Source organism: Sapajus apella, unplaced genomic scaffold (genome assembly GCF_009761245.1).
Source record: "Sapajus apella isolate SASKATOON/1434 unplaced genomic scaffold, GSC_monkey_1.0 scaffold122, whole genome shotgun sequence".
Classification (NCBI taxonomy): domain Eukaryota; kingdom Metazoa; phylum Chordata; class Mammalia; order Primates; family Cebidae; genus Sapajus; species Sapajus apella.
In genome coordinates, this window is record NW_022437062.1 from 1,096,561 (window position 1) to 1,124,113 (window position 27,553).

General features: G+C 38.2%; 1 protein-coding gene across 3 annotated transcripts in view; it reads left to right on the forward strand.

The window, feature by feature from the left end:
- The window catches only part of FSIP1 (fibrous sheath interacting protein 1), a 189,952-nt gene that overhangs the window by 118,328 nt on the left and 44,071 nt on the right, over window positions 1-27,553 (forward strand). The window lies entirely within an intron of this gene.

Genomic DNA, 27,553 nt, shown 5'->3' on the forward strand with positions numbered 1-27,553 from the left:
TTTTAGTAGAGACGGGGTTTCACCATGTTGACCAGGATGGTCTCGATCTCTTGACCTCGTGATCCACCCGCCTCGGCCTCCCAAAGTGCTGGGATTACAGGCTTGAGCCACCGCGCCCGGCCTTGTAGGTTTATTTTCAACCCCATTCTTCACACTACAGAAATTCTGATCATGTTATTCTCTGCCTCCCAGGACTTTAATAAAGCCTGAAAGACTAGGCATAAACTGTTACCTAGCACCCACCAGCCTCAGCTCTCACTAGTTATATTACTATGCCCCAACCTCAACACCTGCTCTTTTGAACTCACTAATTCTGGCTTTGCCCCTCTTGCTTCAGGCCTTTGCCTACATTGATTCCTGATTTTGGAATGTCATTTCTCTTTCTTTTATGCCTGGTTAACTTCCACTTGGTGTAAACATTACTCCCTTTGGGAACGCTTTCCCTGATCCCTAGAATACATTGGATCTCTCTCTCTCTCTCACTCTCCCCTAAGACTGCCTCCTAGAACAGCTCACGGGAGGTGGTAATGTGTTCCTTTGGGTGACTGCTTCCCTCAGCAAGCTGCAGCTCCACGAGGGCAGTGATGGGTGTGTTTCAGTTTATAGTTGCCAAGCACAGTCCTGACACAGAGTAGGGATCTGATAAATCTTTTTGAATAAAGGGCTTAGAAGGATCACATAATCCTCTTCTGACCAGCATGTGCTTTCCATCTCACTCCTGGGGGCATCTAAGGATAGACAGAGACCAGTGTAAATCCTGCTTAAGTTGAGCTCTACATGTGCTACCAGAGACTAAGAACTAAGCCTTTACTCTGATGTCTACACTTAAAACACATTTTTTGTTTAAGCTTTGTACTCTTCATGATATTTTAGTGTGTGCTGTTGTGTTACATTAAAAAAAATCATGGCACTTTTGATTTCTTAAAAAAGTTCTTTGCTTTAATGAAGTCATTGAGTTATGAGAAATGATAACCTTTAAATATAATACCAGTTTTTTAAAGAAGCAGTTTGTTTGGAGGGGGAAGGGAAAGTCAAGCTCTCATCCACGTTCGTCCTGAAAGATCTCCTAATTGATGGTTTTTCTTTGAACCACTAGGCCATCTTTTCACCGTGCCCACTGTCTTGGAATAGTAAGGAAGAGCTGAGAAGAAGACTTAGGGTGGAGTTAAAGAATGGAAATCTCTCAAGTTTGTTTACAAGAGCAGATGTAAACCTCCCAGTAATAAGTGTGCTTCTTGGCTATTTTATGCTGGTATGAGTTCAGGCTGGCCTACTTTAAAATGGACATCCATTTTTATAGGAAACTCATGGAATGTCTGGAATTCTGCTTAGAAAAAGGAATCTGCATCCTGCTGTGAAGCAACAAAATACTTGCTTTTTGTTAGTTGTGGTCTTAAGACTTCAATTCCAAAGGCATCCTAAAAATTGGACATGATTGACTGTGAAGTTCAGTACTGCCTTTTTAAGAAAACATGAGCACACTTAGATGTGGAGCAGCTGAAAATGAGGGACCCTCTATAGTTTGAAAAATTAAAAAATTTGGGTTTATTTACTTTGATAATGTGATTTAACTGATTATTTTGTTGTTCTGTTTTATTTTGGAACTATTTACTTTATGAAGCTTTCCATATGAATATTTATTTTCACTTTGAAAAAATTTTAACAATTGGGAGTTTAATTTAATTATTACCTCTGTGACATTTTAGTACTTCCTATAAATGAGTGCCAGAATTAATGGATGAAAAAAATAGTTCATAATCATTCATGCAAATAACAATATTGAAATCATAATAAGAAGAACTTTGTTTGGAACCTTTTCTTATCTTTTTAATGTCACTATTAAAACTACTTCTTGTAAATTGCAGACTTACAGACAATGTTAGTCTTTCCAAGCCTTGAATATGCCATTCTGTCATATATGCTAGCCAAAACTTAGTCACACACAGAGGTTTGTCTTATTTTGTTTTTCAGCATAGTTCACCATTTTCACCTTACGGAAACATAGGTTGGCGGATCGACATAGTTGATTAATGCAGTTTCTTGCTTCAGTGTTTATACCCTTTATTATTAACCAGAGGCTCCAAGTTGCTGATACCGTATTTTATTTAACTTTTAAGTTTGCTGGGGTTAATAAGTAAGTGAGACCCTTCTAACAGCTTCGTTTTCCACATTGTGAATATAATCTCTCTGGGAAATACAAGAATTCAAGAAAAAAGGGAAATTAGGTGTTTTTCTTGCTTAATCATTATCTTGTAAGAATCTAGAAAGAAAAGCAGCTCTTGTACTCTGAGGGAGTTTTTTTTTTTTTAAAGTGGCTTTTGTTTAGCTCGCTGTGGTATGGCCCAGAAGAAAACCTGTTTGTTCTTTTACTAGCTCCACCCACCCCTGCCCTTTCATTCAGTATAATTAATTAAAACTTAAACTTTACTCTTCTTTTGCTGATAGACAAAAATTATCAACTATTTCCATAATAATAAAAATTTTGAAATCTCTGGAGGTGGGTTGGCGGGAAATGAAAGCTCTTTTTGCAGTGTTGGTGATATAAAGAGTAGTTAATTGACTTTGCCACTACTTTAGTCTGTGACCTTGGGGAAAAACCATTTTCTGTGCTCTCATTACAAACTTAGACTATCTTTCCATTAAACTATTGTTAAGTGGTACCCTGCTTATCTACTTCATGACTAAGTAACTTTTGCAAATAAAGTAATGTTTTGTTACTTATAAAATAGGTATTTTATTTTACATATTTGTTTTGAAAAAGTAGGGGCTGTGTTAGAAATTCATAAAATAGTTTGGACTTTCTCCTTAGTACAGTTAAAGAAACTCTTTTGCGCTTATTCAGCCATTGATTTAGGATCTAATAAGCGATAAATAAGGCAGTCTTTTTTCTTAAGTACCTTGTTTTATAGTGTGGAATGAGATTCAGAATAAGGAAGAATGTATATAAAAATCCCCCTTCTCTGTTGTAGGAGGGATTCAAACATTATGGGAGCCCAAAAGTAGTGATTAATTTTCCCTGGATGCAGTTCGGGTCATGCTAATTAACAAAGCTTTCGGTGGGAGTGGTGGGAGAAGGGGAAGGCTTAATAGAAGGTGTGATTTGCAACAAATATTTAAGGAATTTTTATTGCACAGCTCCAAAAATGGACACCCTTGCATGTGTTAGAGAGCCAGGTGAACAAGATAATGTCTGTGCTCTCATGGAGCTTGTATTCTAGTGGGAGGAAATAGCTACATTAAAAAATTAGGTAGTATTTTTATAGTTAGAGAGGAGGGAGATCATTTCCAGGCATCCCTGTGCTTTCTCCCTTAGGATGGGTCTTTTGTGCTTTGAGGAAGGTCAACAGCACATGTTGGGGGGAGGGGGTGTCTTACCAGGGGACCTCTCCCTGGTAATAGGAGGGACAAAGGGACACTGGAAATGGATTCTCCAAGGTTTGCAACTTGATGGCGGGGACTGGGGGAGCTCTAACCTAAACAGTTTTGTTTTCCCAGTGAAATGTGAGGTCATCGTCTGAGGCTGGGGTCAGGTGTGTGTGTTGGGGTGGTTGAAGGAGAGAAGAGCAGGTATGAAATAGTTATCTGAAACAGGAGTGCTTACGAGAAATATAGGAGGCTTACGTGTCCATTTGGGGTGGCGATGATGAACCTAAAATAAAAGAAATCCGCTTGCTTATGTGATTTTTCTCTATTCAGCTCCTTGGCTACAGGTTAATTGTTGAATTTTGCTGTAGTCCTAAAGGACTGAGCTTTTGATTGGCTGCAAATAAATCTGATGAATGGATGGATTTTTGACCAGTTTTATATAGGTCTGAGGGAACTCAATTTTTTTTTTTAAGAAACCCTTTAAAATGTGCTCATTTAGCCAAAATTTTAACAGATTTCTTTATTCTAATTCTTTTCAAATGTAAAGAATTTTGCAGTTTGACATTAAAAATATGACTCACTTTTCAATTGACTTATCAATTCATTAGTTGTTTTTCGAAGTGGAATAAATTACCCGAGGTGAAACAGCAATTGCAGAATATTTTTAGTTTTCGAAGACTAACATAATTTTGGTAGTATTAAAAAGACCTGCTTTCTTACCAGTGCTGTCTAAATGTGAAGACCCTTCCCCCACCTACCCTGGCCTATAATTCTGTGGGCTGTACTGCTCTCTGCATCTGTTTCTTTTAACAGCCCTTTAATGTTTTCAATTTAAAAAGCTTTGAGTTACCATTAGGAATGGATCCAAAATCAGTGACAGAAATTAATAAACAATACCTTTGAACAATGCTTTGTTACATTCCATCGCACGATATCTATCTGCATGAAATTCTTTTCTTGCTGATGAAGTAGAGTTTAAATAGAGCATAGGATCACTGAATAATGCCTGTAAGAAACATTTTAAAAACCTAGTTATCCCTTTGAGACTTTTGTCTATTTCCTTTTTTATCTTTCTTGGACAGCATTTTATGCTGGAAATTAATTCTGCAACCCCTTTTGTTTCATACCTTATTTTTCTCAATACGTTGCACATTGTTACTTCTGCCCAAGTTACCGTCAATGAAAATGGTTTAGTACATTTTCATTCCTAACCTTATATTATAAGGCTGTATTATGAGTGTGCCAAGTACAGTTCTTATTGTTTTGATTTGAATATAACTGCAGCTACCAGAGATCTAGGGGAATTTTCATTACCTTCCCTTTACTCCATGTCAAGATTAACTTGCACTGGGTATTGAGTTGGATATATTTACCATAGATTTGAATACACATAGATATGGAGGTTATTTGTATCGGTTTAGATAAAATTAAGATTTACATTCTTATTTATATTTATATCATGTTCTCTGGGGAGTAAATTTCTTGCCTTGTGATATCAATTATTTGTGGTGTACTTAGAAATTCAACATTGGTGAATCTGTAGGTTTTGTTGAAAATATATACACAAGTGTGAGTGGATTTAGTAATGTGCTCTACTCATTTTCAGTCAGGAAGAAGTGGGATTAAATTTAGTCACTATTATGTGGTATTTAGAGGATTTGAAAACTACAATAATAGTTAACAACAATAACAATAGACCAGTAAGGGATTTTTTATTTTGCACATGATGAATCTTTCAATTTTGGGCAGAATTAATTTTTTCAAAAGAAAATTTTAAACAAGAAAGCCCGTTTGAGTTTAGCAAGGATGCTTTCTATATGAGTATGCTTTAAATATGTCATTTTAGGTTTTTGCTAGTTTTTTGCCCGTGAGAAAATGTATGGAATATATGAGACAGTAATGCTTTAGCTGTGTTTTGACTTATGGCCTCTTATGACATTAATCATATTCATTTATATATGCAATTAGCAGTGAATTTTTTTCCTTTCCTAAGTGCTGTTTAATAGGATTTGTACTTGCAGCCTGTTACCAAATTAATGGACTTTCTTTCAAAGTTAATACAAAACATTACTTGTTGTACTTTTTTCCTATGACTTAGTAATCATATTCGTTTACATATGCAATTAGCAGTGAATTATTTTCCTTTCCTAAGTGCTATTTAATAAGATTCATACTTGCATTCTGTTACCAAATTAATGGACCTTTTTTAAAGTTAATACAAAGCATTAATTATAGTACTTTTTTTTCCTGTGACTTAGTGGGTTTTTCTTAACCTTGCAGTCTAGTGCCGGATAGTAAGATAATCACCCCTATCAAACTGAGGCAGAAGGAAGTCGATTTGATTTCTCAGTACTATTGAGTGTGGAAGGCTGGAGAAGTCCTCACTGCTGATTAATGTATCTACCTCGTTATTTTTATTGAGCAACATTGTGCAAATTAATTAAGAGTTGCAGGGTCTGTGACTACATAAACTTGATTTCCAGAATATCTGTTACTTCAAACATCTTACTTGCTAGATCTTTCCTTCTTTTTGGATAGATAATGGAACTATACAAGAACTCTTCTAAACCCTTCTAGGTGCTGGGTTTTCAACTTCTCTAAACTTTATACTTGTAGCTGAACTTTAAAACTTTATAATTTTGGGGTCTTGATTAGGTTTATTTTAGGCATGGCACATCTAGACTTCTGCTAACCAGTATAACTTTATTAATTAATATTTAAAAATAATACAGCTTGCCTAGTTTTTTGCTTGAGTGCCTTCGAATAATGATCTTCCTCCCCTCCTCACAGCCCTTTCTCCCCCTTCCCACTTTAACCAGAAAAAGAGGTAAAAGCAGTTGAACATTAGATAAGAAGTCTTCTAATGTTGTAGTCAACTGTATTTCTGAAAACTGGATACTACCCTGCTTCTAGTTAGTCCTATGACTCATTCATTTGCATTTTAATACTCTTCTGGGGATGATCTAATAATTTTTCAAAGACATTCTGGCCTGTCCAAGAATATAACCTTTACAATATTTATGCTGTATTAGAAGGTGTTAATGGAATGCAGGAGAGCAGGCTCCTGAATGGCTGATTAAATAATATTTTTATATCCTCAAGTAATGTTAAAACCATGCAGTCTTAGTGGAAAAAAAGAGTGATTTCTAGCTGAGCAGCACTCTACTTGATTTGACCTAAAAATTAATATGTGTGGTTAAGGAAGCTGTATCTGTTACAGAGGCAATTTTACTCTGGTGTGTGACTTGAGGGAAAGAATTGGTGATAGAGTTAATTGGTTTTGGCATCTGTAACCAAAGCCATAATGCTTTGAGTCTAGATTGTCGTATTTTCAGCACTTTGGGCAAAATGGATTTTCATGAATACTGTCCAGAAAAATATATGGTCTTCTTTGAATTCAAGGTGAATAAACCAAATCCATTTGGAATTACAATTTTTATATAATTCATTTTTTTTCAAGGTAATTATGATATTAGGTCCTAGTATGAAAAATGATCCAAGTAATAAGAGTGTACAAAAGAATCTGGGATCGATTTAAGTGGTAAATTTTTACATTAGCTAAGCTAGGCTCAGATGAGTCAAAATTTGTAACAGATGTTCTGCTTCCCAATTACCTATCCAGATGTATTGTATACAGAAAGCTATCTCATCATTTGGATGTGACCTAATTAGAAGTTAACCCTGTTCCACAAATTGAAATAGAGTTTGTTAAGAAAATAAATGGGAGAAAAAATTGCAGGGGAAATATTTAGCTCCTTAATATTTTGAAGTCCCTAGTTTGCATGCCAATAATGTAGTGTGTTTTTCTACTAGAGAAGACAAAAGGTGTTCAAATGGTTAATTTTCTTATTATTGCTTTAATTAATTAATTAATAATTGGACTAGGAGTCTCACTCTGTTGCCCAGGCTGGAGTGCAGTGGCATGATCTTGGCTCACTGCAACCTCCATCTCCTGAGTTCAAGCAATTCTCCTGCCTCAGCTTCCCAAGTAGGTCTGATTACAGGCGTGTGCCACCACGCCGAACTAATTTTTGTATTTTTAGTAGAGACGGGGTTTCACCATTTTGACCAGGCTGATCTCAAAAACCTGACCTCAGGTAATCTGCCCACCTCAACCCCCCAAAGTGCTGGGAAGATCACAGGTGTGAGCCACCACGCCCAGCCAATTAATGCTTTAAGATTAAGGTGTCTACTTCACATAAGAAAATTCACTAAAATTTAACATGAGATATTAAAAATTTATGTAATACTGATTTCCAGTTTTCTTATTCTAAATAAATACAGTTTCACACTAAATAATCTTTTGTTTTAACCCAGTAAGTTGTTACTTATATACTTTATCTTTTGGACTTTTATCAGCCATTTTTCATTTAGGCTAGAAAGCTGCCAAAAGTTACTTGCCGATTGAAGAAAACTGATTGTAAGATTTATCATCAAGGGAGTGATCCATTGACTTGTATTCAATTAAAAAACTGTTACAACATCATAAATACTCAGTGATCTCTCCTCCCCCTACCCTTTTCTGATGAATTCAATTCAACTAATGTTTCCTGAGCTCTATTTGCATGTTCTATGGGGTAGAGAATATATGAAAACTGCCTGCATTTACTGAGTGCCTACTTCTCTCACCGAGGAGATTGTTCGTCCTCTCTCTAGCTATGGGGACAGAACTCAAGGACATGTTGCCCCTCTCTTCACCGTCTCTAGCCTCACCTAGGAGGTGGGGCTCCCAGTCCACTGGTTGAAACTACGGGCAACAGTGTGCTAGTTTTCACTTAGTACGTTGTCAAGGCAGAAATATAGTCCCCTCCTTCTCTCTTTCCTCTCTCCATCCCATGGTGGGCTGGTCATTCTTGCCTTTGCAGTTAGTTGGAGATTGGCCGTTTTTCTGTTTTCCCATAGAGGAGTGCAGGTTTTGTGAGGATGGGGTGGAGGGATAGAAATAAGAAAGAGGTCACACTAAGTCTTGTGTTTTTTTCGTATTTAGAAATGACCTTTGGACTTAAAGATAATGCATATTTAGAAAACATTTCAGAATTATGATTAAATTCTTGCTATTATAGTACTACCCAATGGCAACCCAATGGCACTGAGTTTTGTACATCATTATATTCCATTTTAGAAGAAAAATTGCAGTAAAAATTCCAGAATGAGAATGTCATAGTGTTACACACACCAACAAAGCTCTCATATTTATTCGTGTAATGATTTTTATTATATATGAGGAAATTAACCAGTTATAAATAAAAAGGAGCAAAAAGAGACCAAGGAAGTTAGGAAGCACTTGAAAAAGCCATTGCTTTTTAAAAAAGTAACAGCTTTATTGAGATATAATTCACAGACAGTGAAGCTCACTTTTTAAAAAGTGTACAATTTAGTGGTTTTTATTATACTCACAGAGGGTGCATCCTACACCACTATCAAATACTGAAATACTTTTCTTACTCTCAAAAGAAACCTTATATCCATTAGCAGTCACTTTCCATGTCATGCCAAAACCACTGATTTTTCTGCCTCTATGGATTTTTATAGCCTGGATATTTAATATAAATGGAATTATACAATACATGGTTTTTGGTGTTCAGTTTATTTCACTTTGCATAATGTTTTCAAAGTTCATCAATTTTGTAGCATGTGTTAGTACTTCATTCCTTTTTATTGCCAAATAATATTTCATTGTATGGATATACCACATTTTGTTTACTCATTAATTACTTGGACGTTTAGATTGTTTTCACCTTTTTGCTATTATGAATAATGCTGCTAAGAACATTGGCATACTAATTTTCATGTGGACATGTTTTCAGTTCTCTTGGGTGTATACCTAGGGGTGACATTTCTGGGTCATATGGCAACTCCATGTTTTGCTTTTTGAAGAATCCACTGACTTTTAATACAACTTCTAAATAGGAAGCAGTCAAATATATGCAATATTTCAGAATTAGATCATTTGGGGTGAGCCTACATGTTGCTATATCTAACTTAAAACCCTTATTTTAATACAACATTTTAATTTTGTAATTATAGAGAATTTAGGCAAACAAATTATCTTTATTAAAGAAATAGATTATCATGTCTGCTTAGGCCAGGTGCAGTGACTCATATCTGTATTCTCAGCACTTCGGGAGGTCGAGGTGGGCGGATCACCTGATGTCAGGAGTTTGAGACCAGCCTAGCCAACATGGTGAAAACCCATCTCTACTAAACATACAAAAATTAGCTGGGTGTGATGGCAGCCACCTGTAATCACAGCTACTCAGGAAGCTGAGGCAGGAGGATTAGTTGAACCCAGGAGGTGGTTGCAAAGAGCTGAGATCCTGATACTGCACTCCAGCCTGGGTGACAGAGCGAGACTCCGTCTCAAAAACAACAACAACAACAACAACAACAACAAAAATCGTGTCCACTTAGGCTGAAAGATAAGTCAGATTTCAATTTCCATTGATTATTCATATTTAATTACCTAAAATGGTAACCTGAAAAGTAATGTTAATGGAGTCCTCATTTTTTTGAAGAACAAGCTAAAAGAACACAGAATAAATATTAAAAATTGTGGAAATGTAGTCACCCATTTTATTTTATTTTAAAAGTACACAGTTAATACTCTTGTTAAGCTGCAAATTAAGTTAATGTCACAGCGGTTTTGTATTGGCCATGCATCACTGGCCCTACTATATATGCCGTTCTCGAATGAATGGCCCAAACCTTGAGGGATTTTTAGAATTTTTTGTTGAAGATTTCTTTCCTATGCATTTGTACAGTCATCCCGTTCTTTAGTAACTTTCTTCTTACCCCAAATTTGTGATTTTTGGCATGGTCTTGTATTCTTGAGTCCACATCTGCTGGCTATGATTTTTTATTGATTTGATTTTATGCTCAGAGGGTAGTGACTTTGGTTGTCTTCACTGTTAACGTCCTCGAGGATAACACAGTGGTGGCATATCATGGGTGCTACCAAAGTGTTTGTTTTATGAGTAAGTGAAAGAATGAATGGAATTTGGTGCTGTACCATATTATTTTCAAGAAGGAGGAATGGTGGGGCAATGTTTTATCTGCTGTTTTTCTAAACATTATTTAAGCCTCCTCAAAAATGGGAAGTTCACTGTTGCTTTAAAGGTGTGCCAAGTTTTTCTCCAAGAACAAAAGAAATGGAAAAATAGAGTAAAAGTTTTTGCTTAAGATTAAGACAATAGAAATAAACATGTTGTTTTTTTCTGAGAGCATTTTTGGGTCATAATATCAATTTAACATGGTGACCATGTGGATCAAATATGATGTGTATGAAATCACTTTGTACATTGTGCAATCTTGTCCCTGATTTTCTCTTTGAACTTCTTTCCAAGTTGAAGATATGAGGTTCTTGGTATGAAATAGATCTACATGGGTCGACTTAGTTGATCCTTTCTACTGATCCTGAGCTGAATGACTGCTCCCCTCTCTCCACTCCTATATGGAGAGTGGGCCTTGTCTCAAAGTATAGCAAAGGTTCTGAGGTATGGTGTCCTCCATCTTCCCTGGGAAATGCCTAGCCTTTGAGACCTGTGTTAGCACATCGCAGAGAGTTTGTGGAAGGGTCCCAGGTGATGCTTTCCATAGAAAGTGCTGTTTTGATTGGCTGTCAGCGTTATCAGTGAAGTTTGTAGCTTTTAATTGGTGAACAGATCTGGGAGCCGTTTGCCTTTGTCAGCAACACACACGGGCCCTCAGCCTGTCTACTTTTTCTCCTCTGCAAATGATGACATGAAATGGAGGAGCACATGATCCTCTTGAGTTTGAGTAGTTAAGAATAAATGGTTGTGTTGTTCTTATAAACATTTTTTGATTATTCTCTTTTAAAATATGGATAGTTCAGAACACCTCCAATAAATGTCACTTACTTTAGCAAATTTCTGTTGTCTTTTGCATATGACTGCAAGTCCACAAGATTGTGTTAGTAAGAACTCATAGGTAACAGAGTACTTTCCACATAACTCTTTTTGATTTTCACAAAAACTATATGGGTTAGGTTATTCTGACTTTACAGATGAAGAAATGGAGGCTCACACTGATCTAGCAATTTACCTAAGTCTCCAACTGTAAGTGGCACAAAGTCTGAACCCAGGTCTTTTGCTTCAAGTGCCACACTCTCAGACAATCATTAGTTTTATAGGAAGGAGGTTGGAAGTTCTAGGGGTGTCAAGAAGCCAGAAAGAGGACAAGATTTAGAACAAGATTACCTAGATTTGTAACTTTATTGTGGTTTTACTTTGATTGGTGCTATAGGCATAAGGAAAGTTATACCCCTTTAATTGACACTACAATAATAGCTTCGTAAATCATTTACAAATGGTCTATGCAATACTCAAGACTGAGAGGCATAGTATTAAAGCATTATGCTCTTAAAGCCTTTTTCTTCCTTACATTCTTATCTGAACTGTGAACACAAACTCAGTTGGCTTCCCAGCCTCCACTCACTCCCTCCCTCAGTCTAGTCTGCTTGGTGCTAACAAACATCTTTTTAGGGTTCAAACCTATTCATGTCTTCCCCTCCTCTGTGTACTGATGTTCTCATCTGGCGTTCCGCGCCCTTTGAAATACTCACAGCTGCCCTTTTAGCCTCATCTAATCGATAGTTCCCATTCTAGTCATGTGATTCTATATTGAATCTTCCCAAGCACATCTTCTAATCATGTTGCATTTATTTTATTTTATTTTTTTTGAGATGGAGTTTCGCTCTTGTTACCCAGGCTGGAGTGCAATGGCGCGATCTCGGCTCACCGCAACCTCCGCCTCCTGGGTTCAGGCAATTCTCCTGCCTCAGCCTCCTGAGTAGCTGGGATTACAGGCACGCGCCACCATGCCCAGCTAATTTTTTGTATTTTTAGTAGAGACGGGGTTTCACTATGTTGACCAGGATGGTCTCGATCTCTTGACCTCGTGATCCACCCGCCTCGGCCTCCCAAAGTGCTGGGATTACAGGCGTGAGCCACCGCGCCCGGCTCATGTTGCATTTATTAATTTTCTCTGTCTATATGCAACAGAAATGGTTGCATTTAGTGCCTTGGTGAGTGATCCTTTTTCTTGGAACAGTGGAAAGATCCAGAGTAACCTGCCTGAGATTCTGTGTCCTATCCTAAATTCATTTCAGAAGATATCATAGTCTTTCTCTAGGTTGACCCATGTACCTTCCTCCCAGTAGGGCATCTGAATAAGGAGGATGGAGTTTCTCTAGGTTGGTTCATAAAAAGTAGCTGCATACCAGCAACTAGTATTTTTACGTAAGGATACCGAAACTTGAGAGTTTAAGAAACTTAGCCAAGGTTTCACAGGTTTTGAGTTTTGGAGCCATGATTTGCAGAGCCTTAGTCATTACAACACTGAACTTTGTAGTGGGCATTCAAAATGTTTGCTGGATGAATGAATGAATGAATCGATTATCAGTCTTATTAGAATGTTGGATCAGCAGAAGAATTGGTTGGGTGATTGCATCTGCACAGAAGGGTTATATTTTGTGGCTTGTTTTTCTGAAAAAATTGTAGGATTAAAATGTCCTTTTGATATAATACGTCTGTAGTTCAATGCATTTGCACATGAAAGGTAGTGGCCGCTGGGGGAAGGGGATTGTGTATATCCATGAAGACCCTTAAAAAAATCCCTGTAAGTTTACTTTTCTTTTCCAGAAGGGGATGTTCTCATATAACAAAGTCTATTATATGTTTTAAATCTCTTTTCATATAGTATTCCTTCTCACCATTTCCAATGAGAAAACAGGTATTGGGAAAACTGCATTTTGAGTTCCCATTTTGTGAGGAACACAAAAGACATGGAATTTCCTTGGGATTTTTCTCTAAGTTTTATCAACTCCTGTACCCTAATATACTTTGGTTGATTAAAGTGATGAGAAATAGAGAATGCCAGCTTAAGCAATAGCACATGATTATAAATGTTTTGATGTTTTCCACTGATTATTGGAGGAACCATTTTTTTTTTTTTTTTTTAATCAGCTAGTATGTCTTTTTCCGGAAGACAAGTGATTTCGTGATTTGCCTTTAAGCCTCTGGGCAGACAAACCTCCCTTTAAAGGAAAGGAATTTACATGATCAGAAGATAGGTCAGTCTTGTTCTTGCCATTATCATTTACCATACTTGTAGTCTGCAGAATTTTGTTTCCTGCGTAGTCATTAGCACATGAGAACCATTGGTCACAGGTCTTCCTGACTGATGTGGTTGCCCCTGTGAACCAGATCCAGTTGGCCAGTAGTCCCTGCAAATGCTGAAAAATTAATATGCGTGTTATGTCTGAGAGAATATGTGCTCTTGTTTCCTCTTAAAACTTCTGAAGGGGTTGTCTTTGCTCTGACTGGGCAGACCGAATTGGATTTATTATCTCTCAAAGGGCTCTAGCAGTTTTTCTGTAAATGATCCATTTAAAATTTCTGCTGAGCTGCAATAGTTCAAACATTTAGTACACACGTATCACATAACAATGTTTTGGTCATTGATGCCCTGCACATACAATGGTGGTCCCATAAGATTATAATGGAGATGAAAAGTTCCTATTCCTTAGTGACTGTGTAGCTGTTGGAACATCACAGCACAACAGGTTACTCACATGTTTGTAGTGAAGCTGATGTAAACACATTTGTGCTGCTAGTTATGTAAAAGTATGGCACATACAATTATGCATAGTACATACTTGATAGTGATAATAAATGACTATATTACTGGTTTATGTATTTACTATACTATTAATCATTATTTTAGAGTCTTTTACTTATTAAAAAAATAAATTAACTGCAAAGCAACCTTGGGCAGGTCCTTCAGGAGGTATTCCAGAAGATGGCATTGTTATCATAGGAGGTGACAGCTCCAGGCTTGTTACTGCCCCTGAAGACCTTCCAGTGGGACAAGATGTGGAGTGGAAGACAGTGATGTTGATGAGCCTGACCCTGGGTAGGCCTAGGCTAATGTGTGTGTTTCTGTTTTAGTTTTTAACAAAACAATTTAAAAGTAAAAATAAATTTAAAAATACTGTATTAGTCCGTTTTCATGCTGCTGATAAACACACACCCAAGACTGGACAATTTACAAAAAAAAGAGGTTTAATGGGACTTACACTTCCACTTGGCTGGGGAAGCCTCACAATCATGGTGGAAGGCAAGGAGGAGCAAGTCACATCTTACGTGGATGGTAGCAGGCAGAGAGAGAGCTTGTGCATGGAAATTCCCCTTTCTAAAGCTGTCACATCTCGTGAAACTCATTTGCTGTCATGAGAACATTCTGGGAAAGACCCAATGCCATGATTCAATTATCTCCCACCGAATCCTTCCCACAACGGGTGGGAATTATGGGAGCTACACGGTGAAATTTGGGCAGGGACACAGAACCAAACCATATCAAATAGAGAAAAGTTTATTGAATTAGGATATAAAGAAATAAAATATTTTTGTACAGCTAGTTAATATGCTGGTGTCTTAAGCTAAATGTTATTACCAAGACAGTAAAAAAGTTTTAGAAAATTAAAAAGTTTAGAAGGTAAAAAAGTTATAGTAAGCTAAGGTTAATTCATTATTGAAGAAAGAAATATTAAAAAAAAGTTTAGTATAGCCTAAGTGTACAGTGTTTATAAAATATACATTAGTATATAGTAATGTCCTGGCCTTGACTTTCACTCTCCACTCACCTAGAGCAAATTCCATTCATGGCAAGTGCTCTAATCAGTAATCAGGCATACCATTTTTCTTTTCTTTCTTTTTTTTTTTTTAATACAAAGTCTGGCTCTGTCACACAGGCTACAGTACAGTGGCATAATCTCCACTCACTGTAACCTCTGCCTCCCGGGCTCAAGCCATCTTTCCAGCTCAACTTCCCGAGTAGCTGGGACTACAGGTACACACCACCATGCCTGGGTAATTTTTGTATTTTTTGTAGAGACAGAGTTTTGCCATGTTGCCTAGGCTGATCTCAAACTCAAGCGGTCCACCCACCTCAGCCTTCCAAAGTGCTGGGATTACAGGCATGAGCCACTGCGCCCAGCCTGCATACCATTTAAAAAAATATTTTTGACTGTACCTTTTCTGTGTTTAGATGTACAAATATTTACCATTTTGTTAAGATTGCTTACAGTAATCAATGCAGTAACATGCTGTACGGGTTTGTAGCCTAGGAGCAATAGGCTATACCATATAGCCTAGCTATATAGTAGGCTATTCCATCTAGGTTTGTGTATAACAAATGAAATAACAAAGACTTAGAAAAAAGCGTTTGAGAAATTTCACAGATAAGATTACTTTGTGTTTGAAGTTATTGAAATTATATCTAGTAGAAAGGAAGCCTGTTTAGATTAGCAGGATCCAAGATTAAGAAAAAAAATGGAAGGAAAAGTTTAGGTAGGTGAAATCTTTTGATTAATCACCTGAAATGTGCAAAATCTACAACAAATTTTTATTTCAACAGCTCTTAGTCCTATATAAATTGAACTTGCTTCTATAGATACAGATGCAAGTTTACAATATATAACAAAGTACTGCTCTGAATGTAGCAAATGTTTAGAATCAACTTTTAATCAAAACATCACTTCATGCTCTCTTAATAAATGTACTGAGAAGCTTTTATCTAAGTAAATGAGTTGTCGTTGTATTTCAAAGGACTGAGAATTACACTTCATTCTTGAATGGCACTAGCATTCTTTTTATATTTAGCCCGGTCCTCCCCTTTAGACTTAACTTCACAGAAAGCAACAGGGTGGCCTCTGAGGCTGAGCTCGAAGGAAACTATGGAGGTCATTTATTCTAGTAGTTTCTCAACCCAGTCACAGTCACACAGCTGGGTATTGATATTTATGGGAGTGCAACTCATGCCTCCCACCTGGGAGGAAAAACCTCTCTTCCATTCACCCCTTTATTTGTTCTCCAATCTGTGTGTCAAGAATTGGGCTGACTGCTTTAATGTGGCTTTGTCTAATTTCATCTTACTTCTCTTACCCTTTAATTGTATTAAGCTTTCTTGGATGATGTGAATTGGGGGAGATAGATATGTAGTGGTTGAAAGGAGGAATCTGTTAAAGGCAAAAGAGACCACAGGAGTTGCTGGGCTTTTCCACCTTGTATCTAACAGTTTTTTATAGGTTGACTTAGAACAGTACAGAAAGAATTGGCTTTCAAATCAAAGTGAGGTAATCTCCAGAGGTTTAATAGAATCCTTTCCAACTGTCCTTTTTATAACAATAATACTAGTCAGACAGTAATCATAATAACAACAACCATAACCCAAACAGCAATAACAGTCGCAACAATGATGAGTCAAGTGTTGTGAATACATTAGTTTTTTGAACACTCAGGACAACTCTATGAAGTAAGTATTATGATAAGCCCCGTTTTACAGATGAGAAAACTGAGGCTTAGAGAAGTTATCTTGCCCAGAGTCACACACCTGATATGTGGCAGAAATACTGCACTTTTCATTCATTAGAGCTTGGAACAGATGTCATATTTATCTGTTTTTTACAGATGGTTAGAAAAATATGGAAATTTGAGTTGCTTATCATTTTGCATTAAACATTGTGTGAAAATCATATTAATGTCACAAAATTTATTGGAATAATGGAATAGAGATGGTTTTGACATTCATGATTTCCAGAGTCTTAGAATTATGATGATCTTTTTCCAGTTGGTTCTTGAAGCTTAAGAAATTTAAGATTTGTTAACTTATGAAACCCTACATTATAAAACAAATTGGTTGGTTGTTCATCCACTAGAACCTGAAGTATAACTAAATATGGAGACACATAACAGCTGTTTTTCATGGGTTCATGCCTATCCTTCTACCAGACGACTTCCTCTGTCTGTGGCCAGTGCCCTCTGGGACTCCATCAGACCACTTACTGGCTGCACTTTGTAAATGAAGGACTGCAGTTGCAGCTGTTACAGTGATTGCTGAGTCATTCTCTTCCCTGTTAAGTGAAGCCTTTGTAAACTCAAAGCCAAATGACAAGAACGGAAATTAGTAGGAACTGTTTTTATTCAAAGGAGGCAAATCATAAGAAAACAAGCTATCGTTAGTAAGAAAGCAGAGCACAAAGACTCCTGAAGAATGTTCTGGGTGATAACTGATCGTTCACCTCTTACCTTTATAGTACTGTACAGTGAATACTCATTTAAGAATCACAACACTGACATGCTGTATGACAGACCATCAGAACTGGGAGGTTCCCTCGTTCAGATGAGGACACTGACTGAGGCCAGGGAGGTGGTCAACAAAGAGTCGTTTTCCAAAGTGGTGCTGTTGTCTTTTTGCTATTTTGACCTGTCTCTACCATCAAAGATCCATTCATTGTACTGTTTACTAAGGCAGGGAAGTAAATTAATATACATTAGAAAACTTTCCCCAAGGGTTGAGACAGTATTTTTTGGTTTACTTCTTTACGTTTAACCGTAAGGTAGGACTTAATATTTTGGATATTTGAAAATGACAAAGATGTATAGAAAGAAGGACAGAGAAGTAGCAGGATAATACCATATAGCCAGCAATGTGATTAAGTGATAAATCATGTGTTAGCAATTTTAAATAACAGTAGACAACATTTCCCAAATACGATTGTCCTGGGATTTCAGCAATTATGCTGTAAAATTGTCATGCCCAAGGAAGTTTGTGAAATATTGAATATTATATAACCCTCTTAGGAATTCACAACTGATGGGAGCTTATTAAAGCTTCTAAGAATTCCATAGTAGAGAATGGCGTCCAAGTGAGTCTGAACCAGAGTTTCCAAATTTATTTGAAATAGAATGTCTGAAAGTATTCTAGAAAAGTGCTGTGTGAGTTCCGGTTGCGAACGCCGACGTGGGGAATCCCGAGGATAAGGACGCCGAGTGGTGGGTCAGCACAGCTGAAGAGAGCTTTGTGGGCACTCGGCATTTGAGCTAGGCCAGCGTGAACAAAAGTGTGGGGCCAGAAATGAGCACCAGGCTTGGCACTCAGCTGGCGCTCAATAAGTGTTTATTGAGTGAGTACGTGAGTGAAAACGTGATTTCTTTGGAAGGCAATAGGGATATTGGCTTAATTAGAATGGGAAAGTTGGGGAACGTGGAAATCAAGTTGAAGAGGCAGATTCATCTGATTAGAGAGGCTCAAGCTGTGTGCTTAAGACTTGATCCGACAGGGAACCCTTGTTGGTTCCTGGGCAGAGGATGGCACAGTAGAAAAAGTGTCTGGGAAGAATAGCCTGAGAATGGTGTGGAGTCAGGTAGGGATGGAAACGACCAAAATACAGTGAAAGCAAGGAGCCTTAGAAAGGATGCGAACCTCCTACTGGGTAGAAAGTGGGTCACACACTGATTGTTATATGTGCCTAGATAAGTGCAAAAAAGAGATTTTTTTTTAAGTATAAGAAGTAAGCTAGATTAAATTCCATTTCAGTCATTTCTGACATCTTGAAAAACAAAGGGATAATGTATGATCAGAATAGGTGGGACAAATGTTCTTGGAGATTGAAAACTTGCAGCATTTCTACTCAGAAACGTATCATGTCTTTATTACTAAAATGTATTTCACCCTTGTGCTTGCGGGGTGTGAAATTTAGGGTAAATACTCGATCAGGAAACGTTACCAGTCTGAGTTCCTGGAGTGAGAGCCATACTGGTTTTACAGGTGTTTTTGGTTGTTTATATTGCAAAATAGTTTATGTGAGTAAACATAAAATTTATACATCTTATTCTAGCTGAAAACTCTTAAGATTCTTAAGTCTCTCCTCTTAAAGAAGACTGAAATCGTGTTTAGCCGAATGCGCAGGTGCTTATGGTACTCGGCTTTTGAGCTACTGGTTGTTTCTGTTTGCTTAATTCTCTTCCATTCACTCTTAGGCTGGACAAAGATTTCAGTTCCTTTCTGTAACAGTTACAAAAATCAATCCAAATTAAAAAAAAAAAAAAAAAAAAATTTTCAAAAAAAAAACCCAGTTTGAAATAGCTTTCCTTTTTAAATAATGATAGAAAGATAAAACACATGATTATTATGTCTATTATTACTTGATGGCTAGCATGCTCGGATTATTTGAAGGGATCATCTTAAAGATGGCTGCCTCTTGATTCTGTGATTTATTGACTTTTGACCTTTATGATTCAGTTTATAATTAAGATTTTCCCAAGAAATCTCCCTGATAAGCCCCAAACCACTGATTACATCACACATTCCACCCATTCCAACCTACTTTTACTTTTGTGCACAAATATTAGCATCTTATACATCATTATAATTAAAAAAATCTGTTTAACTTACTTCTTCTGAGTTACTCCTGGGCTCTTAACTGCTGTGCGTGTCTTTTCTTTTCCTAACACGGTGGGGTCTTGGAGAACATTGATCTGCGTCAGTGGTTCTCAGCCAGGGCAGATGAGAATCACCTGGAGAGCTTTTAAGATCTTAAGATGTGTAGGTCTCATCTTCTAAGGTTATGATCTAGTTTGTGGAACCACTGGTCTGCATCAAACGCAAATGAAGAAAACATATATACTGTTAGTGAGTAGTATAAAACCTTCAATTCTATAGACATTTGGCAAATAAAGTAGAGACCAAAATTAAAATTCCCTAGGAAATTTCAGGCTGCCAGTACAATCTCAAGTTTCTCTTTTTTCTATCTTTCCTGATTTTTTTTTTTCTTGGTAGCAATTTTATGCTAGATTCTTGTGTGCATTAAATGCCAGTGACTAACTTCTTACTTTTGATTAACTAAAGGGCAAAGCATAGTGGTATTAATTTATTTTTGGATTTCAGACATTCTATGTCATTCAGTATTTTTTCCCAATATACCAGTTTAATATCTATATGTCCTTATGCAGTAGATTTTTAAACAACATTTAAACATAGATCTTTTGGAAAATTGGCCTTAACAAGTCTTTTTGTTTTAATGCCTCCCCTCTCCCATTCATGGTACATGTGTATGTGTATTTTTATTCTGTAAGTGATCATTTTCTGAATGGCTGTTCTGAAGTTTTAAGTGTAAATTATTTTCCTATGTCCTGAGACTGTTAGAAAACACCATAATCTGAGTAACATAGCAGTGATGTCATGGGGTAGAAAATATGTGGAAAGGGGTAGTTTTGGGTATAGGTTTGGTGTCCCCAGGGCCGGAAGGGATAGAGGTGGATACCTGAGCCCTACCAGAAGGCAAAGTCACATATGTAATGTGGAATAAACCCCAGATGACGTATCCACAGGGCTTTTGTTTTTGTATCTCTTTCTTTTTTTTAACCACTAAAAAACACTTTATTTTTTATTGTATATATTAAATGAATATGACATGATGTTTTGATATACATAGTGAAATGGTTTTTATGATCAAGCAAATTAACATATTCATTTCACATAGTTACCCTCTTTTTGTGTGTGTGAAAGAACACTTAAAATCTACTATTTTCGCAAAAATCCCAAATAAAAGATAGTATTTCTACTATGGTCCTCATGTTGTATGTTAGATCTCCAGGCTTGCTCATCTTACACGTCTACAACCTGTATCCTTTTACCTGTATCTCCCCATTTCCCAACAGTCTCACCACACCCCTGATAACAACCACTTTATTCTATCTTTGTGTATTCAACGTTGTTTTTCTTTTTTTTTTTTTTAGATTTCATATATAAAATAGTGCATTATTTTTCTTTCTGTGTCTGGTTTATTTCACTTAGCATAATATCCTCCGTGTTCATTCATGTAGCAAATGGTAGGATCTCCTTTTTTAAGGCTAATATTTCTGTGTGTGTATCACAGTTTCTGTATCCATTCATCCATCAACAGACATTTCATTTGTTTCAGTATCTTGACTATTGTGAATAATGCTGCAGTGAACATCAAAGTATAGATACCTCTCTGAAGTTAAGTGATGATTTCATTTCCATCAGTCATTTTTTTTTAAGAGACAGTGTGTCACAGTGTCACTCTGTATCCTATGCTGGAGAGCAATGGTGCAATCATAGCTCATTGTAAACCTCAAACGCCTGGGCTCAAGTAATCTTCCTATCTCAGTCTTCAGGGTAACTGGGACTACAGGCACACGTCACCAAATGCAACTTTTTTTTTTTTGGTAGGGATGAGGTCTGAGGTCTCACTATGTTACCCAGGCTGGTCTCAAACTCCTGGCCTCAAGCAATCCTCCTGGCTCAGCTTCTCAAAGTGTTGGGATTATAGGCATGAGCCGCCTCGCCCAACCCAGTAGTGGTACGAGATCTCTGGGGTGTCAGTTTTTCTGGCTGGAAACCTCTGTGGCCACAGCTTCTTTGCCCGAGTTCTTGTCCTGCATCCAGGAAGGATGAGGTACACAGACAAGTGAAGGGTGAAGAGGGAAGAGTTTTAGTGTTATAACAGCTCAGCGGAGACGGTAGCTCTTCTCTACTGACAGGTCATCTCTGCAGCTCTCAGCATAGAGGGTACTACTCTATGCAGCTGGTCCTCCCAGGTCTCCAGCTATCAGCAGACGGGGTACTCTTCTCTGCAGATTGTGGTCTGGTCCCAGTCTCTCCACCCTCTTCGTCCTTGGCCATCCTCTGCCCTGCTCTGGCTGAGCCCAGGGCTTTTATGGCCTGAAGGTGGGGCCTTCCTGAGGACCCTGCCCTATTCCACCCTGGACTCTGTTCTGCCTGCCTCCCGTGGCCATTTATGTCCCCGGGGCTAGGCCCCAACCCACTACGATCTTGGAGCCGGGTTTGGGAGTGGAGAGAGGCCAGGCAGTGGGAGCAGACACTCCTGAGCCTGCAGGGACGTGGAGGGGGGGTCCCACCCGGGGTGCCCGAGGGTGCAGGCTGCAGAGACGCCTCAGTCCTGCATCTGGGAGGGCGGCCGAAGCTGCACCGGGGAGCTCCCACCGGGCCACCTCGGGAGGGGCAGGGCTCTGGCTAGTCCCCCGCTCCTGCTTGCCTCCCACAGTGGGAGGCAGATCCTGCCTGTTCGGGACTCCGCCAAGAGCACAGGGAGGCTTGGATCCACAGCTGCAGTTTGGGTGGCCTGTAGCCCCACCCAGGCGGGTGGGGCTCCTGCTTGCTCCCTAGAGCAGGAGGCCGGGGTCCATAGCTGCCTTTTGGGCGGCTGCGGCCGCAGAGGGACCTCCCTTCCCAACTCAGAAGAGGCAGGGCTGCCACTGGCTCCGTGGAGTGTGCAACCTCAGGCATGCTTCCCTGCTGCAGCTGACATGAAGGCAGCAGCCGCTGGCATCAGTAGTTCTATTTTTAATTCCTTTAGGATCCTTCATTCAGTTTTCCACAATAGCTGTACCAACCTTCATTACCAAGAATGTAGAAAGGTTTTCTTTTCTCTGTATCCTTATCAACACTTGTTATCTCTTATCTTTTTCTTAGTAGTAATACTAACAGGCATGAGGTGATATCTCATTGCGGTTTCGATTTGCATTTCCCTAATACTTAGGGATTTTGAGCACTTTTTCACATAGCTGTTGGCCATTGTTATGTCTTTGGATAAATGTTTTCATATCTCTTAACAGCTTTGTTCTGAAAAGTTTCTTTTTACTATAATCGCCTGATAATTGCTCAGCTGAGTTACACCCGGATGAGAAATGGTATGACACCATTTTACATGAGCAATTTGATAACTTGAATTAAATCATTTTATTTTCTCAACCTTTGATGGCAGCTGTCCTTGAAAAGGAGTTTCCTGAACAACGAGAAGCTAACTATGAGACAGGTTTATCTGTAGTTACAAATTCAAAAAATCCTCTTTGCTAAGTTTTTTTTTTTTTTTTTTCCCAGTACTTGTCTGTAAATCACACTGCTGAAAAGTGCTTTTGAAAATTATGTATGTAGATATTGCTCCTCATCCCTGGTGGAAATGCTCATTTGTCCCAGCTTCTCAACTTGAAACTACTGTGGCAAAAGTTCTCATGAGTTCTTGGAGACCATAAAGCAAGTCGTGCACAATTAAAACAAAGGTGTCTCCACTCGTGTCTCAGATGCACACCTGAAAAGAATCATTCTGGCAGGTTTGACTGATAAATGGGCTGGAAAGGGGATGCATGGCAGCCTGGTTCAGCAGGACGCCTTGACTGGTGGCAATAACACAGAGTCTGGGGTGACCTGTCCCCGGGAAACGAAAGGTCTTCTCATTTCCAGTCATTAATCACCTCAGGAACAGCTGTTTTAAACCCTCAAGCCTAATTGATACGGACATGGCACACTCGGCCGGGTGGCTGGAGGTTAATGCATTTTCCTGTAGCGAGGGGAAGTGTTCAGGATAGTCACAGGCATTCAGTTGTGAGGAGCATGAAATTCCAAGGGGGAGGTGTGCTTGGAGGGCTTGAGTGTATAGGTGAAATTTCAGAAATTGAGTTTTTAAAATACTAAAAGCCTGATGAGAAATCTCAAAATGTAACTGGATGTCTCACAGACTATTTTAGTTGATAGAGAGTTTCAGCTAAGGGAAATTACTGTTCGCAAGGTTTGTTACTCATAAACCTCATGACGTTAGGTCCTTTGTAGGCTTATAAACTATGTAGGGTCCATTCCGATGTTATTTTAATTCATGGTTGGCACAGTTCCTTAGCGTTGCAGAATTTTCCCATCATACCAAAACTAAACTGAAAGGTTGGAAAATGTGATTGACACTAAGTTTTGAAGCTGAGATGCAATTTAAGTACCTTGCTTATGAAATAATATATACTGAAGAGTAAACTGCAAAAGCACTTTTGTTAAGGATGTAGCAACTTGCAGGCAACCTCAGAAATAAAGACCAGACTTGATTTGATGTTCCCACTTGTTTGGGTAACACTTGTTTTTTTTTTTTTGGGGGGGGGGTCGGAGTTTCAGTCTTGTTACCCAGGCTGGAGTGCAATGGTGCGATCTTGGCTCACCACAACCTCTGCCTACTGGGTTCAAGCAATTCTGCCTCAGCCTCCCGAGTAACTTGGATTACAGGGGCGCACCACCACGCCTGGCTAATTTTGTTTTTTTGTTTTTTTTTGCTAGAGACTGGGTTTCCCCATGTTGGTCAGCTGGTCTCAAACTCCTGACCTCAGGTGATCCACCTGCCTCAACCTCCCAAATTGCTGGGATTACAGGCATAAGCCACCGCATCTGGCTACCTACTGTTTTTTACAAAAAGAAAGAAGCACATTGTCTCAGTTTCCCTTGATATATCTAGAAGCTCCAGAATAAATTCAGGCAATTTGAGACTCACAAGGATTAACCAGTCTCTAATGGGCAGTTGGCAGGCTTATTTCTGATCAGAAAACAGACTATTGTTTTATTCTCCATCTTTGATTTTTGCATTAACTTTTCTCTGACCACTCCTTTTATGTACCTCAGGATTTGGTAATGCCCACATTAACCTAGCTGGGCAGCTCCAGATAAGAACATGAACTGGAATAGGTTTAGTCAGGCTTCATGTGCACAAATATTTTCCAGAATTGCTCTCAACACGTAAAAGCTCATTTTTCATTTTCTCTAACAACCTCAGTTTTGAAACCTGTAAGAAGTAAACAAACTTCTGGTGATACAGCATTTCATTGTTGTCTACTCAGCTTGTAAATATTTTCCTATACATATAATCAATGTTGAAATAAAATAGCAGCCACTTCATATGTGGGATCTTCCTTTTTTTTTCCTTTTCTCTTTCCCACTTTATATTGAACTTAACTCTGCTCTGCCAGTACCTAAAAATGATGCTATTATTCTGCCACATTTTTAACCTCAGGTGCAAAGGATTAATTATACTGCTAGAGGATTTTCTCTGAAGGCAGAGCCTGAATATGAATTTATTGATTCAAATATATGACTATGACCTAATAATGAACCGCTTTGAGGATTGAACAATTGTGTCAAGAAACTGTCTCCATTAGAGGAATTTTATTTTCTCTCTAAAACTCCTGGGAAAAGAATTGTAGTACAATATTATTTTAGAGATAGGTTCAATGAAGGTGGGTGGATACAGTGACAACAACCAGTCAGTTTATACACTTTACCAGAGGAATCAACTTATATATAATTTTAGAGTCACAAGTGGAGCTTACTAGATGTCATCTCGTGATACTGACTACTAAGCAAAACAAACAAGACAAACAAAAAAACTTGGAAAGCTTGTTTCATATTTTCCTTGAAAAAAGGTTTCAGGCTTTCTTACTTTTACTGAGACGTTTTCCCTCAAGAAATGAAAAATGACTTTATAACTTTGATCTTGCAAGCTGAGTCACAGCAGGCCTGAATATGAAGCAGCTGAAAACACGTGTGTGCATTCCTACCCCATGCAGCATTCTTTATTCTGCAGATCCCTGCCACTAAAGAATTCAGTTAAATACAAAGACCCTCAGGTAGAAACAGGCTGCTAAGAGCCGCCCCGAAGTCTGTGAGTGAGCTGGAGACAGCCCTGCTGGAAAGGCCATTAGTAAATGCCTAGCACTCCAGGCTAGGAAATGGTTTCTCGACCAGAAGCAGGTTAAAAATAATTAAATAAAAAATAGGGGTGGGAGAGGGGAAACTTGCATTAAGACTCTTCTGTCCCACTGAAATTAGCAAGCATGCTTAGGGCTTTATTCATTGTGATGACGGGATCAGCAGCGAAGTTCTTTTGTCCTATGGCATCCTTTGTTGCACCACGAATACTTGCAGTCTTATAATTGTGATCTTATAATAATGTGAGTCATAGATAGCATCTGTGACTCATTTCAGTTTCATTAACTCTGACAAGTAGAACATTAAAATTGGAGGCTTTATAGCAAAATACCAAATGTGAGGTCAAAAAAATGAAGGTTGATTTAAAGAGTTCCAACCCACATCCTATTCTTGTGACTGCACTTTGCATTTCTATAATACACTATAATCAAGGACTGCTCAATAATTTTATACATATTACTAAGGCTTATAGATGACTATAAATTTACACAAGCAGCTGGGTAATCTGCTTAGAGCTCTGGTGTTTTCCTTTTTACATTTGTTGCTTGCTGCCTAGCTCTAGGGTGTGGGTGGTGAGGCTTGCGTTATAGTCTTGTGCAGTTTTGTTATGACATAGGAAAGAGAGCAGATTTTGGCCTTAAATCATGTAAATGGCAAAGTGGCAACCAGAGACTTGAAACTATGACTCATAGTTCATTCAGTGAACCTCTGAAACATTTCGTCAGGTAAACCAGGAAAACGACTTTCATTGGAAAGTCAAATAGAACACCAAGTCGGTTTCACATCATTTTTATGCATCATATTTTATGGTATTTGTCATAGTGCTTATTTGCTTTCAAATACCATAAACCCTGTTAATTATAGCCAATAAACAGTTTTGAGGATTTTTTTTTTTTTTTGCTTATACAACTGGTTACTATGTGATGAGAGGCAAATGACAGGCTTCTAGGGAAGTCGTGTGCGTTTACCCATTGGTGAAATTGACAGTCACCAGCCACCCATGTTGGTTCTAAAATGAGGGTCTGAACTTTGCTTTTGTGCTCTGGCAGTGGGTAATGTGCTGATACCGCAGCTCAGATGCCATAGAGAACAATTCTTGCTTTCCTCTCTCTGGAGAATGATAGGAATTAAAAAACTTTTTTTTTTTTTCAGTTTGAATTGGCATAGAAAAGTTTTGTATTTGTAATATGTTACCTTCCTTATGCATTCCCTTCTAAGGCTATTTGAAGCATCTTTGTCTCCAAAGATTTCCAGGTATCTAATAGATCTTTATATTCAGCAACAAATCATTTCTGTCCATGAGCCTTTTGGGATGTATAATTTATTTGCCGTAATGAAAGCAAACTAAATATGGCTTGAGAAAGACTCTGTATTTCTATATTTGAGTGCTTGTGATAAACTGTAACCTAGCTTAATAGGCAGACAACATTGAAAACCTAACTTAATAGTATGCACCTGTAACAATAGCTAAGTGTTGGCCAATCCCAGTTGCCAGACTTCAACCTTTCATACACTGCTGAATGTTCATACTATGTTCAAATAGGGAATATACCCACCTGTAACCAATCCAGCCATTCTGTACCTCACTTCCAATTTCTTTATGTCATTTCCCTCGGTTTTTTTTTTTTTTTTCTATAAATCTTCTGCCACGGGGCTGCATTGGAGTCTATGAATATGCTATAATTCTGAGGGCTGCCCAATTTGCGAATTATTCATTGCTCAATTAAACTTCTTTAAATTTAATTCGCTGAAGTTTTTCTTTTATCACATACCCCAGAGCCCTGCAGAACAGAGGAAGTTTTCTCTCTGCTGCCAACTAGGGCAAGGA